Source organism: Amblyomma maculatum, chromosome 6, assembly GCF_055883805.1.
Source record: "Amblyomma maculatum isolate TAMU_Amacu chromosome 6, ASM5588380v1, whole genome shotgun sequence".
NCBI classification, from domain to species: Eukaryota; Metazoa; Arthropoda; class Arachnida; order Ixodida; family Ixodidae; genus Amblyomma; species Amblyomma maculatum.
The window spans coordinates 134,685,767-134,700,792 of NC_139349.1; positions in this window are offsets into that span (position 1 = coordinate 134,685,767).

Genomic DNA, 15,026 nt, shown 5'->3' on the forward strand with positions numbered 1-15,026 from the left:
ACTAAATGCAATCAGATTCACGCGACACTTATACATCAGCATTAGTTTCCCAGAACACTTCACTGTAACACTCAGGCCTGGAGGTAGCAGGGGACAGAGAGGCACTGTGTCTTGTCCTATATCCCTCTTCTAAAGCGGAAGAAAGAGATAGAACTGAGAGTTGGAGGATGACTGTGATGCCGGCGAGAAAAGATTTCTTATTTGACAATTATTTTTCTCAATTACGTCATTTGAATGTTGCCTCCGTCCCGAACCTTTCCCTCCACCTTTCTCACCCGACACCACTGAATATAGGAATTCTGCGTCTGCTTACGATCACGTCATAAAAGAAGGGGCTCCATTCAACGGTACGTTATCTGCAGTTCCATATATTTGGCGTACGAGAATAAATGTGCCCTCGAATTCTCTAGCTTTTGGAGATAAGGTCCTGCGCTGCAGCTTCTTGTTCTCCTCTCTATATGAAAAGAGGCTGAGGCAAATATTGTACTCATTAAAAAACCGGTTACCCATTTCGACCATCGCTTATCCTCTAGTCGCACTACATGCCCTACTACGGCTTCTCTTAACAGCCCACAAGTACGTTGGGTTCATTTTCACGTTAAACTCCCGTACCATACCATATTGTACCATATCATGTCATATAATCTTATGCCAGTTCTGTACAGGTAATATATAACACTACCTATCACCGAGTCCAATTCTGAACCGTTGATGGAACAAAGCTCAGCCACGCTAAAGGCGGTGATCAGAATATTCAGCAGAACAGTTGACAACACAGTAAATATTGCTAAGCAATGTTGTCTTTGCGGCGAAGCGGATCAGTACACTTAGTAACTCGTAGGACAGCAGTTCGGCTCAAATGTTTACTCAGAATTATATATTTTTGCACATTTACAACAAGCAAACAGATGGTCTTTTCATTAGCATGCGTTGCCTTTTCGATTGCATTCCGATGCTTTCTGGTGGTTGCTACCAGGCCGTCGATTCTCCTCAGAGGTCTACGGTCTGACCTTCCATAATCCCGCACCGAAAGCGGCCATTCTCACGGCGGCGAAGTGGCTATGCGAAATAGGACAACACCGAACAGGACGTTTCCCCGGAACCAGACGTTTTTTGAGTGCTTCCTAAAAACTACTGAAGACCCTAACCTTTTGATCTGGCCCTGATGGTTGAGGGGGCACGATGATGACAAGAAGGAACGCTGGCATTTTGCATTTAGTCATAAAAATCCTCGTCTAATTCACGATCAACTGGAAGCTGCAACCAGCCGATGCCTGCAGATTTCGGAGATGCGAGCATTTGGTAGAAGATGAGTATTATGTAAATCCGATGACTTGGATTGCGTTGCTGACTTATTGCATTGCACTTGGTTTGCCTCATTGCCTGTGAAGGCGGAGCAGCTTGCATTCGTGAAAGGAATAATCAGCGGCGTTGATTCCTCCGCTACACCAGCAGGGATTCTTGAAGACCTTCACGAGGCCGGTGTAGGTATATCCTTTCAGTTTACCGCTGTAACAGAGAGGCTGGAGGCTCACGCGTACCAACGGAGTCAGTTATTGCCACATCTACAGGGTCCTCTTGCCCAAGTGAAATTAAAGTTTGGCCAATTATATACTGTGTTGACCCTTTGTATTTTCGTCCATTGCAATGTAAAAATTGCTGGCGTTTTGGGCACAGTGCCAAAGCTTGCAAGTCGGCAGCGCGTTTCCGTGTTTGCAGCGGTTGTTGGTGCTGTAGAGAAAGCTGTTGCTGGGGTGGTTGATCGCTTAATACATGCAGCGATACTTAGCAACAAATAACTTCCGCGTAGGCTGCATCGTCGTCTATAGGCACTCTAACCCCGTCTACCTGCTCTATCTCCTATAAAACAATCGATGATATTCATCCTACCACCTCTTCTGCCTGTGGATATAAATGATACTGACCCAATCCCTATTTCTACTGCATGTCAGTCAGATGTTGAGATGGCCTGCCTGTCTCAGAAACGTCGTGCTTTCTCCTCTCTTAATAAATCAGGCCATCCGCATGCCAAATCTAAGAAAGACACACAATAAATTACAAAGAAAACAGATCTGTTGACAGAGTCTGTTGTTGCCTCATTTTTAAAGCAATAATCATGGCGGGAATCTCTATACTCCAGTGAAATTGTCGCTCTATCTTATCATTTTCGACGATCTGCAGCACCTTATTCTTAAAATTACCCCTGATATTATCTTACTGCAAGAAACTTGGCTCTCAGCAAAAACCATTATGCGAAAAATGTGGAGGTGAGTTCACCGTGAACCACATTTTGATATCGTGCACAGAACTTGAACAGTTAAGGAGAAAATATTTTACTTCATTCTATAATGAACGCATCCTATTCCACCCCTGTTTACTATTAGGAGACAATCCACTTCTTGAAATTTCATGTTTTTAGTTTTCTTAAAGTTAGGGATTCTAAATCAGCTGTAATTTTGTAAACGCTTTTCATTTTCACTCATAAAGAAGCTCGGCAACCTAGTGTTTGGCGCATGATGGCCTTAGTTGCCTATGTGCTAAAAAACCCAACACAACAACAACAACATAATCGTCCTTTCTCAGTTAAAAATTTCCGTGTTTTTAGAGCTGATCGCCCACACGGCAGGGGCGGAGGCTCGTTAACATTGATTTCAACAAATCTGGTTCATAGCGCTAAAGTGGTTCATGAATTTATTTGGCCTGATTGTGAGATACTTGCCGTTGAGTTGATTATCCCGCAGTGTGCCCTGTCATAATTGCAAATATGTACTTTCCCACAGGGGTCCATAGGACAGGCGGTTTAGAAGCTTTGCTGCGTAATAATTAAAATGTAGTTTTGGCTGGGGACTTCAATTCCCATAATATCATATGGGGTTTCAGAACAGACTATAGTGGGCAGTTACTTTGGTCTTGGATGTCAAGAAATGATGCACATTGTTATAATAGTCGTGCCTTTATTTATATGAGAGCAAATGAGCATTCAGTTATTGATGTAACATTAGCTACAGATGATATTGGAGTACCATCGTGGTCTACAATAGACTACGGTACGTCAAGTGACCACCACCCAATCACTTTCAACATTGTATGTACTCTGCTTAGGCCAACTTACATATCATGTAAATTTGTCAATATTACACTATTCAAGAAATTTCTAGGAGAGGCCTTCAGGTCCTCTGCCCCTTCTGATAAATCAAATCGCGGTCCTGAAGTATAATCTTCAGTGTTAGACGCAACTAGGTGATCAGAGTTTATTGTTCAGTCTGCCATTAAAAACAAGACTCATTCGAGCTAGTGGAATGAAGAATGCGAAAAAGCCTATCGTCTGAGGAAATCCGCATGGAAGCGCCTAGCCCACAACCTGTGCCCGAACAACTGGATTAATTACAAATTCGTTGAGCTTCGTTTAAAAGAACAATGTCCAAGGCTAAGGAGGAATATAATGCAAATCTGAACACCTATTTGTCTAACCTAGTCAACCGAAAATCTCTCTATAGGTACATGGAACGTACAAAAGTTTTGCCCTCCTTTCATACCATTCAGTCCACGGTTTTTTCCACACAAGATGAATTAGGCCAATTGGAATCCATTGCCCAAGGCCTTGCAGCGCGGTTTCATGCTCGCACTATCTTTTCTTCACCCCGAGTTTAATATGGTACCCACTTCACTAAGGTATCTATATTGGAATTAATGTCTGTAGTTAATTGCCTGCAGACGGCTGCCCCTGGTGTTGACAGAATATCAGTTGCCATGCTTAAAGCCTTTGCCTCGGATATATTGCAGATTGTGAATTGGTCTTTGGAAAAAACTTGGATTCCACAAGCTTGAAAAACATCGAAAATAATTTTACTACTGAAAGACCAGGGGAAATGGTTTGATCTCGACAACATTCGTCCGATTGCTATCCCTTCAAAGTTAGTTAAGCCATAGCCTCCTTTATAGTCTCGTTAAGCTTATAGAACGGTTAGTCTACTCTCATCTCACGGATCAAGTTCTATCCTTTCATGGCTTTAACGAGGCTCAGATTGTATTCTGACGGGGATGCTCGATTTGGAGCGCACACGTAGACTTGGAGAGCCGTATTAGGGTTACCATGATACAAAAAGAGGTTTCAGCTCTCGTTACTTTAGATATTGCCAAGGCGTACGACAGCGTAAATACAGCATTTTGCTTCATAAACTAGCCGATCTACATCCTCCATTATACATCTTTGCGTGGATAAGGGAATTTTTAAAGGAGAGATCATTCTTTTGCACAAAGGGTGCGTTAAATTCCAACCCTTACCACCAGTCAAGCGGTGTACCAGAAGGCTCAGTCTTCTCGCCGTTATTGTTTAATATACTAATGCGTGATATTCCTATTCACCCGGAAGTCAAAGAGTATGTGCCTGCAGACGATATTGCTTTTTTTACTTCTGCTACAAATATTCACTGCCTATACCGTTTGTTGCAAGATTATCTAAATGCTTTGGAAGTCTGGCTGGACAGCCTAAGGTTAACTTTAAGTGTCAAGAAATGTGCCGTCCTCGTATTCCCACAGACAACCCCTATTAACATGTACTTGTCTTATCATTCTGTCCTAAGCCCGCAGGTTGATTCAGTTAACTATTTGAGTATATTATACAACCCACAGTTAGACTGGAGACCCTAAATTAGAAGTCTTGTGCTCAAAGGTGAACGTGCCCTTGGGCGGTTGAAGAGAATCAGCAACAAAAAATATGGTATGCGTTGGGACACAATAATAATAATAATAATAATAATAATAATAATAATAATAATAATAATAATAATAATAATAATAATAATAATAATAATAATAATAATAATAATAATAATAATAATAATAATAATTGGTTGACAGGACGGAAAAGGCGCAGTATCTGTCACACTTACTCTGTGGACACCTGAACCGCACCATAAAGAAAGGGAGGTGGGGGAGTGAAAGTGGAAAGAGGAGCCATTGTGGAGGGCTACGGAGTAATTTCGACCACCCGGGGATTTTTAACGTGCGCTGACATCGTACAGCACATGGACGCCAATTCGTTTCACCTCCATCGAAACGCAGCCGCTGGGGTCGGGATCGAACCCGGGAACTCCGGCACAGTAGGCGGGCGTCTTACCACTGCACCACCACGGCGGGGACCTACGTACGGCCAATACTTGAATTCGGCTCCATTCTCATTTCGGGGTGCCGAAGGTACAAGCTTGAACTCCGGTTTAGTTTGAAACGACAAGCTGTGCGTATTTGCTTAGGTCTGCCCAAATCAGTGGCGAATGCTTTGCTATACTTAGAAGCTCGGATACTTAGTCTAAATTGCGGTGTCAGCATCTCACTGTGCGCCCCGCCGGGGTGGTGCAGTGGTAAGACGCCCGACTACTGTGCCGGAGTTCCCGGGTTCGAACCCGACCGCGGCGGCTGCGTTTCGATGGAGGCGAAACGAAGGGGCGTCCGTGTGCTGTGCGATGTCAGCGCACGTTAAAGATCCCCAGGTGGTCGAAATTACTTCGTAGCCCTCCACTACGGCTCCTCTTTCTCTCTTTCCACTTTCATTCCCACCTTCCTCCCTTCCCTTACGGCGCGGTTCGGGTGTCCACAGAGCAAGTGTGACAGTTACTGCGCCTTTCCCTTCCTGTGAACCAATTTAACTTTAACTTTATCTCACTGTGCGAACATTGTTAAGGTCTTTGGAGCCTGTCCCTGGATTGGCTAATCCCATATTCACTTCTATCCCATCATACTTCATTGATAATATTTGGCCTAGGTATAAGCTCCCTCAGGTTGTGTTTACTGATTCCCTGCTGTCGAAACTTTCCGTATCCATAAATTCTTTAGTACAAGGTAACCACCGGCGGCGTGATACTCAAATCTCAATTGATGACACCGTCCCAGGGAATGCTAAGAATTTGTCTGCCAATGTATTAAATCGCCCTATAGAGGAGTATCTAGACAATTTTCCGAGCTATATTGCTATCTTTACAGATGCCTCCCAGCAGAATGAATCTTGACTGGAGTTATTCATTTCAGGTCCTTGACTGCAGGGAAAGTTTTAGTGCTGAGTTTTTGGCCATTGAGCTGGCCTTCGAAAAGGTCCCTAGTAATATTTCAAAGGTTATTCTTATTTCTGAGAGCCTATCCGTGTTGGAATTGCTCGAAAATTCGAGGGGCACTCTGCTTTGCCGTTCCCTTTATTTTTTTATTCCGCCTGACATTGCAGAATTGCGTTTTTACTGGGTCCCTGGCCACTGCGGCATTACATATAATAAAAGGGCAGATTTTTGTTAGCAAAATCCGCTCTTAGTGGACCTCTCGTTCCATGCATACGTAATACCGTCTACTTAAGTTTAGCACTATTTCAAAATTTCCAACGTCTCCATTACCTCAGTAATGAGCCTCTGCTTTCTGCACCAGATTACCAACACTTCAGATGGCTTTGGCGTGGCCGCATGTGTGTTTCAAGCTATGTGAAGTGTCTATGACTCTCTTACGCTGCAGGTACCGAAACTAAATCTGTATTTGTGTCGTTCGGGGCTATACGTTACTAACCTCTGTGAGTCGTGCAAAGAAATTGAATCCATAGATCATTTTTCCTGCTCTGCCGGCGATTCGCATCTCTCCGCAAAATGTACTTTGCGACGCCCCTTTCGAGATTAGGCCTTCTTCTAATAATTCCAATTCTCTTCTCCTTCGGGGCAAGCGTCCAGCGATATGCCTTTAAACCAGTGTGCGATTCTATTCATGATCACATAATTTCAAAAGGCAGATTCCTATGCTAGGTAAGACTTCATTACTTTTCTTTTCCTGTTTATTTTTTCCAAATTCTTGTTAAACACCCATACTTATCTGAATACATCAGTCCTTGACCATATAGATTTAGAATATAGAATATACAATGTACCCTGGCCAATGCCCCGCAGTGGGTATGTGCCATTTTTGTCTGAAGTCATCATCATCACCATCTCATTGTCTCAGTTCGATATCGTCTATCCTCAGCGTTGGCTTTCCTTACTTTTCCTTTCAATGATAAAGTTGTACTTCCTTCCTTCTGCACATCTTGCCCACGGTGCTTTTTTCGGCCCATGAGCGTCGTTTTTGCAACGAGCGGGTGGTGATGCTCAGACTGCAAAATTTCATGGAAGATAATGACCATGCATGTACTCCATACCATGTGCAGCTTCAGAGCAAAACTCTCGACGCAGGACGTGCTGCTTGAAATATACAAGAAGTGCTCCGCAACGTACCCCGAACGGGTGAAAATGTCATAATGGCCCTTGACATCAAGGGGGCATTTGATAACGTCAGTCACGAAGCGATCCTTAGAGGCCTAGACGACCTGGACTGCGGACGCAGAATCCACGGGTACGCCAAAGCCTTCCTGTCAGATAGAACTGCCACCATCGGCATGGGAGACCTTCGATGGAACAAAATTCACGCGCCAAACAAAAGAACACCCCAAGGATCAGTCACCTCACCTACCTTCTTCAATATAGCTATGATAGGTCTAGCACGAAAACTAGAGAAGATCGAAGGCATCAGGCACGCCATGTATGCAGACGACATAACAGTCTGGACGAACACCGGTTCCCTCGGGGAGAAGGAAGAAAAACTACAGGAAGCGGCCTCCTGTGTACAGAAATATCTCGGAGAAAGAGGACTTGCATGCTCGACCGAGAAATCGGAACTGCTTCGAGAATCGGAGTGGGGAGAGGCAAGCAAAACCGGACCGTCCCAACCAGAGAGAACCTGAAACTCAACATCTACCTGGAAGGAATGCCCATCCCGGAAAAGACAACAGTAAGAATATTAGGTATTTGGTTTCAATCGAACCAACGCAGTAGTCACACTTTTACCATGCTCAAAACAACAACGATACAAGTGACACGCATGATCACCCGCATCACCAACAGGCGGCATGGCATGCGCGAAGAGGACACACTAAAACTAGTTAGAAACCTGGTAGTGAGCCGAATTATGTACAGCCTGCCCTACCAGTGTCTTAACAAGAGTGAAATACAACAAGCGGATGCCCTGCTACGCAAAGCGTATAAGACGGCTCACCGATTACCACGCAACACGTCCACAGAAAAGCTCATGGCGCTTGGATTGCAAAACACATTCGAAGAACTACGCGAGGCGCAGCTTGAGTCGCAAAAACTCAGGCTGCTGCAGACAACGACTGCAAGAGCGCTCTTACAGAGACTCGGATACCGTGAGCAGATGCGAGAAATAGCGAGGACGGTAACGATCCCCGACGAACTTCACAAGTCCCTCAAGGTAGCTCCAATCCCGAGAAACATGGACCCTAACCTCCACCAAGGTAGAAGAGAAGCAAGGGCCGATTTTATTCAAAAAACATACGCTCCTCAAGACACGACCGTGTATGCATACGCGTCCTCGAGAGGAGGACACAACAAAATAGCAGTGGCCACGGTAGTCGATTCGTCTTTACGCGAAGTGACCAGCGCCTCTATCCGACACTGCACAGTTGCAGAGGCCGAGGAAGTAGCCGTTGCTCTAGCGGTGGCGGAGGGCTATAGAGCTGGGCGGTCGCTAACGATACTCACGGACTCTCAAACAGCCTGTAGAAATTTCATGTATGGTAGGATTGGTCGTCACGCGCTCCGTATACTCCTCAAAGCAAGCGACAGAATTAAAAACCACGAAGAAAACAAGACCAGACACAAAATTCTGTGGGTACCGGGGCACATCGGGGTGGCAGGGAACCAAGAGGCTGACAGGATAGCTCGAGCATACACTACTTTTCGAGCATCCGATGAGTCCGCGGAACTTTTGCCAGCACCCAAGGCATACTCGGCCATACTAGAAAACTATAGAGGAAGAAGAATGCGATATCCCCTACCGCACAGTTCTCCCACCAGTTCTCCAACTATACCCATGCACTGCAGGGTAAAGGCCAATCCCATGCATATTACTCCAATGAAAACGGTCCTGTGCTAGCTGCATCCACTTGAACTTACCCCTGCGAACTTCGGTTATCCTCTCTTCGGACTACATGTCCTGCCCCTGCCCATTTCTTCTTCTTAATTTCGACTAGAATATCAATAACTTGATTTATTTCTCTGACCCACTCTGCGTACTTCCTATATCTTAACGTTACACCTTTCATTTTCCGTTCCATAGCTCTCTGCGTTCTCCTCAACCTAAGTAGAACCCTTTTCTTTAGCCTCCATGTTTCAGCCCCATAGGTGAGTACAGGTAAGATGCAATTGTTATATACTTTCCTCTTTAGCGACACCGGTAAGCGATGACCTTCCGTAGAGCATCCGCCTCGCATTTGGGAGGGATCAGGTTCGATCCCTAGTGCTACCAGGCACCCACCGGTTTTCAGTGGGTACAATATCTCCCTCTGCCTGATTCTTGGCTTTCCTGGGATGAAATGATTGGGAGAAAGGTCATGGCCCTAAAACGTCGCGTGATGGGTCAGTGGTTCGTTTCATTATCGGGCAACCATTTCATCGCCAACTTTTAAAACATTGTTTTATACACACAAACTAATACAGTTGAATCCCGCTATAACGAAATTCACGGTGCACGAAAAAAAATTCGTTCTCGCGGAACTTCGTTATCGCAAAAATTTGACGTGAAACGCAGAAAGAATTGCCCAAGCAGCAGCAAAGGCGTTTAATGCCAAAAATCTGTAAGCTTGGTTTGCTTACGCTTCACGGCGAGCAACGCCGTCACGCGATTTTCGCACTCGGTCAGCAAACCCATTGCAACATCGTCGTCTCGGACAGCAACGAAATTCCTGATGACATCAAAAGCGTCCATCACCTGTACGGCGGTTGCCGCAGCCGGCGCTTCCTGTACGTCGTCGTCTTCTTCATCGGAAGAGTCCTTATCATTCCGGGCAGCTTTTATGATCTGCTCATCACTCACATCTTCGTGAACAACAACACAAGCGTCAGCGCCGATGTATTCGTCGAGCTCGAGATTAGGCGGCACGGTTCCTATTTCTCCCAGCGTTTTCCAGGCGGCCGCGATCCCCGGAGCCGGTGACGCCTCTTCGTCGTCGTCTGTAACGCCTGGTGTTAGGCCAGCAGAGTGTACGGGTCGACCTTCGGCAAATCCGGCGTGCCTGAAACAGTTCACAATTACTGAGCGCCCCAGTGTGCTCCAGGCAGCAGACATAATCTGCAGTGCCACGTACAAGTCCACCTTCGTGTCTCGGCCGGTTTCAGTGTTAAAAAGCAGCCGCTGAATGAACCTCCCGCGGTAAGCGCGCTTCAGGCTAAGAATCACGCCCTGATCGAGAGGCTGTAAGACAGACGTGCAATTGGGAGGGAAAAACCTCAGCTCCGTGTTAGTGAGCTTGACTTCGTCGGAGTGATGCGCCGAACAATTGTCCAAAAGCAAGCAAACTTTACGGCCCTGCCGCTTCATGTCGCGGTCGAATGCCATCATCCACTCGGTGAAAATAGCGCGGGTCATCCATGACTTGTTGTTCGCCTTGTACTGCACAGGTAGGCACGAGTTCCCTTAAAACAGCGCGGCTTGGCACTTTTGCCTATGACTAACGGCGGACGCTTGTCCGAGCCATCCATGTTTGTGCAAAGCAGCACTGTGATGCGTTTTTTGCTGTGTTAGCCGCCGTGACAGCGCTGCCCCTTGAAGTCGAGCGTCCTAGCCGGCAACATCTCGTAGAATAGCCCGGTCTCGTCGGCGTTGTAAATGTCTGCAGGCGCGAAGTTGCTTAAAATTCCGGCCATGTTACTCGCCTTCCAAGCAGCTGCTCCGTCCACGTCTGCTGACATTGACTCGCCGCACAACACTTTTCCAACGATGTTATGGCGGGCCTTGAAACAGTTTAGCCAGCCAATGCTGGCTTTAAAATCATCAATGCCAAGTAGGCATGCATAGTTCAAGGCTTTCTGCTGAACGATGCTTCCGGACAGGGGGACGTTGCTGGCTCGTGCTTCCACAAACCACGCATGCACTGCTTTGTCCAACTCTTCATGGAGGGGCCGCGTCACCTTTTTGTGCTTCGAGGATGTGCCTGAAGCAAGTGCCATTCTCACGCTGTCCTTATTGCCTAGAATCGTTGACAGCGAACTTGCAGGAATTCCGAAGTCTTCAGCAATTGCCGCTTTCTTCCTTCCGCTTTCTGCTTGGGCGATTATTTGAGCTTTTTGCTCAAGGGAAAGAGTTTTGCGTTTTTTCACTTGCGTTGCCATCGTGTCCTGCGGATGAAAACTCGTCGTTGTCGAAGAGAAAGGCAGCGAGTGATCAACGCGACCACGACACAAAGCCAAAATGGCGGAACTGCAATCACGTGATTTCATGCTTAATGTGGCTTTGGATTTGACTTAGACTTCTCGCCAATAAAACTAGTTTCGGTTTCGATTTTGAACGCGAAAATTTCGTTGAAGCGGAAACGCTCTGCAAAAATGGTTCGTTGTGCAGATAAATTTAGGCCATTAATTCTTATAGGATACTCGCGGGGAATAAAAAATTATTCGTTGTCGCGGAAATTTCGTTGTGGCGGTATTCGTTGTGGCGGGATTCAACTGTACGCTACGAATACGCAAAATGGCTTAAATAACCATACCACCTAAGACTGTGTGACTCATGAAAATTCGTGCATATGTAACAGCGCTTCAATTCTCGAAAGCCTCTGAGACACTGGGTCCTGTGACATGAAGCCATCAATAACACTGCCCACGGATTCGAAAAATGCTTCTTTATTTTCCTCGCCTTAAAGTATGCATGGTTGAAAGTAATCCTGGATCACCAAATACGGAATGCGCCATCTGCAAGGCTTCGGGCGCCAGCGGTTTGAACCTTTTTAACACAGTAGCATCATTCACCCCTTCAAGCTCTGATCATGACCCTTAATGCTGCTAGGTCGTGTTCCAGCGTCTAACAACGAACAATCAGCGTGGAAGCAAGAATAAGAAGAGCCTTTATTCGAGATTGCATGCTGGTATTTATAGCCTACAAGCGGCTGCATGATAACGGCCAGAGCACATGCGCGACTGATACATTACGTCTTCCTCGGTGTAATCTTTAAAAATCTGAGAGCACAATCCGCGACACTTGTTGGAAATTCTGGTCGTAGTGAAGACGATTGGGCTGTCTCTTTTGTCGTGTGGATCGCCTTGGCACAAATTGAGTGGGCTGTATTGTAGACTGCGACGCTTCCACGTTTTCCTGGGAAATGTCTTCGCTGCCAGAGTCATCTTCCGTTAAGTCGCTTTGGAATGGCTCACGTGTGGCTAGAAGATGTTGTCGGTTGCGTCGAAGCACTTTGTTGTCCTCTGTAAGGACGCGATAGGACCTTGGTGCTACCAGGCCCATGACTCGAGCCTTAAAGTCCCATGCATTCCCTCGTACTCTTACAACTGCATCTTTTTTTTTTAATTCAGGCAGGTTTTTCCCTTTTGAGGGCCTTTGCTGGCGTGGTTGGCGCCGGGACTTCTGTTGACTGGAGCATGACACGAAGTCTGGTAGCCGAGTGCGTAACTTTCTGCCTTGAAGAAGCTCTCCAGGGGACCGGCCTTCGGCTAGTGGAGTCGAGCGATAACCGAGAAGGCCCAACCAGAAGTACTCGTTGAGTTCGCCAGTCTTCTTCATTATTCTTTTGACAATTTGGACTCCCTTCTCGGCGAGGCCATTGGACCGTGGGAATCACGGACTGGACGTGACATGCTTGAAGTCGTATCTAGAGGCGAACAAAGCAAATTCATATGATGAAAACTGAGGACCGTTGTCGGTGCAGACTTCCAACGTAATCCCATACCGTGCAAAAATTGAGCTAAGCTTAGCAATGACAGTGCATGTCGTTGTGTCAGTAAGCTTTTCGACTTCTGGGAAGTTTGAAAACGCATCGAACACGCACAGGTAGGAGTTTCCGCCGTAAATAAAGATGTCAACACCCACCCTGTACCAGGCATGGCCTGGGAACGGCCTAAGCAGCACTGGTTCGGTTTCTTGTTTGTAAGCGTATTTTTGACAAACAGAACAGGTCTTCACCATGGTTTCAATGTCCGTATTCAGTCTCGGCCAGAATACCAAGCGACAGGCTCTCGCTTTGCACTTATTTATGCCTAAGTGACCTTCATGAATACGTCCCAGTATTTCAGCTTTCATATTCTTCGGGATGATGACCTTTGTCCCCTTCATAATAATACCCTTAACTTCTGTTAACTCAGGACCAAAAGGTTTCATCGAGCCTTCAATTTCTTCTCCATTCCTTAGTTGCCGCAACACTGTTTGCAAGTCTGGGTCAGAGGCTGTCGCTTCTGCCAGTCGATCAAACATTTTCTTGCTCACCAGCTCTAAAGTCACGCTCACTGCATGAGCGTCGACGTCTTCAGTGAAGTCATCACGTTCGCTTGGAACGGCTGGCGACGATCTTTAAAGCATATCGGCCAGGAACAGCTGTTTGCCTGGAGCAAAGTGAAGAAGGTAATCGTATCATAGCAAGCGCAGGAAAAATCGTTGCAATCATGGTGGCATGTCACCAATGGCATTCGAAGCAATTGCTGTCAACGGTCTGTGGTCTGTTTCGATGGCGAACTTGCGGCCGTAAACGAAATGAAAACATTTTTCACAGCCGAAAGTAATGGCCATTGCTTCTTTCTCGATTTGCGCGTATCTTTGTTCTGCCTTCGTCATTGTGCGTGATGCATAGGTGACCGGCCGCCAACTACCACCGTAGTTATGAAGAAGGGCAGCACCAATCCCATTTTTTCGAAGCATCAGCAACGCCCTTGATCTCTTTAGCAGGATCGAAAATGGCTAGCAAATGAGGACCACTCAGTGCGTCACAGACAGCTTGCCATTACTTACAGTGGTTTGCAGACCATTAAAAAAGGGGCGTCTTTTTTAATGAGGCTTCGTAGAAGCGTTGTCCTTTCCGCTAGATGCGGTATATACTTTCCGAAGTAGTTCACTACCCCGAGCATTCTGTGAATACCGGCTTTGTCCTTTGGCTGAGGCATTTCACTTAATAGTGCGATCAGTGCGGGGTTAGGTCTTATTCCGTCTTTGTTTATGATGTCACCCAAAAAGTCAATTTCCGGGACACCGAATTTGCATTTCGCCGCATTGAGCGTCAGGCCGGCCTTTTTGGCTAGTTGCAAGGCTGTGCGGAGGCGAGTATCGTGCTCTTACCTTGTGCTCCCCCATATCAATATGTCATCGACATAGATTTGGACCCCTGAAGCCTGGTCGAATATTTCATTCATAGTTCTCTGGAAAACCTCAGGCGTCGAAGCAATGCCGAAGGGAAGTCGCAAGAAACGGTAGCGTCCGAAGAGTGTTCCGATTGTGCATACCTTTGATGTAGCTTCATCTAAGGGGATTTGGTGGAACCCCGAATGTGCGTCGATGCGAGAGAAAAAGGAGGCCCCGGCAAGCTCAGCCTCAATGTCATCTCGCTTAGGCATTTGATAATGTTTTTTTATTTTTATTTATTTATAGGTACTGCGATCTGGTACAGATCATAGCAGGGTGGGAAAAACAAAAAGAAATACAAGCATAAAAACGCACTCAAATTCATAAAATTTGCAGGCACTTTTCAAACATTAGTAAAGAACTTTGAGTTACAGTCTCGCTATTAAGTTTATTCCATTCCGTAATTGTCCTCGGAAAGAAAAAATATTTAAAACAGTTATTTCGCGCGTTCACAGGGGTTATTGTTAGTGCATGCCTTTGTCTCGTATTATAACCTGAAGAGTAAGTAATATAATTGGAAGTGTTAATATTATAATGACCTTTTACGAGCTGGAAAAGAAACTTTAATCGGCAGATACGATTGCGCTCAGTCACAGAAGGTAATCCACTGCGCTTCACAAGCTCGCTGACAGACGCACGGCCATATGAATTAAATACAAACCTAACGACCTTATGCTGTATGCGCTCAAGTTTATGAATGTTAGTTAAGGTGAAAGGGTCCCATATAATTACGGCATATTCTAACAGTGGACGGATGAGGGAGTTGTAAGCTAATAGGCGGACACTGGGCGGAGATGACTTCAGTGAGCGCCTCACGAAAAAAAGTTTGCGCA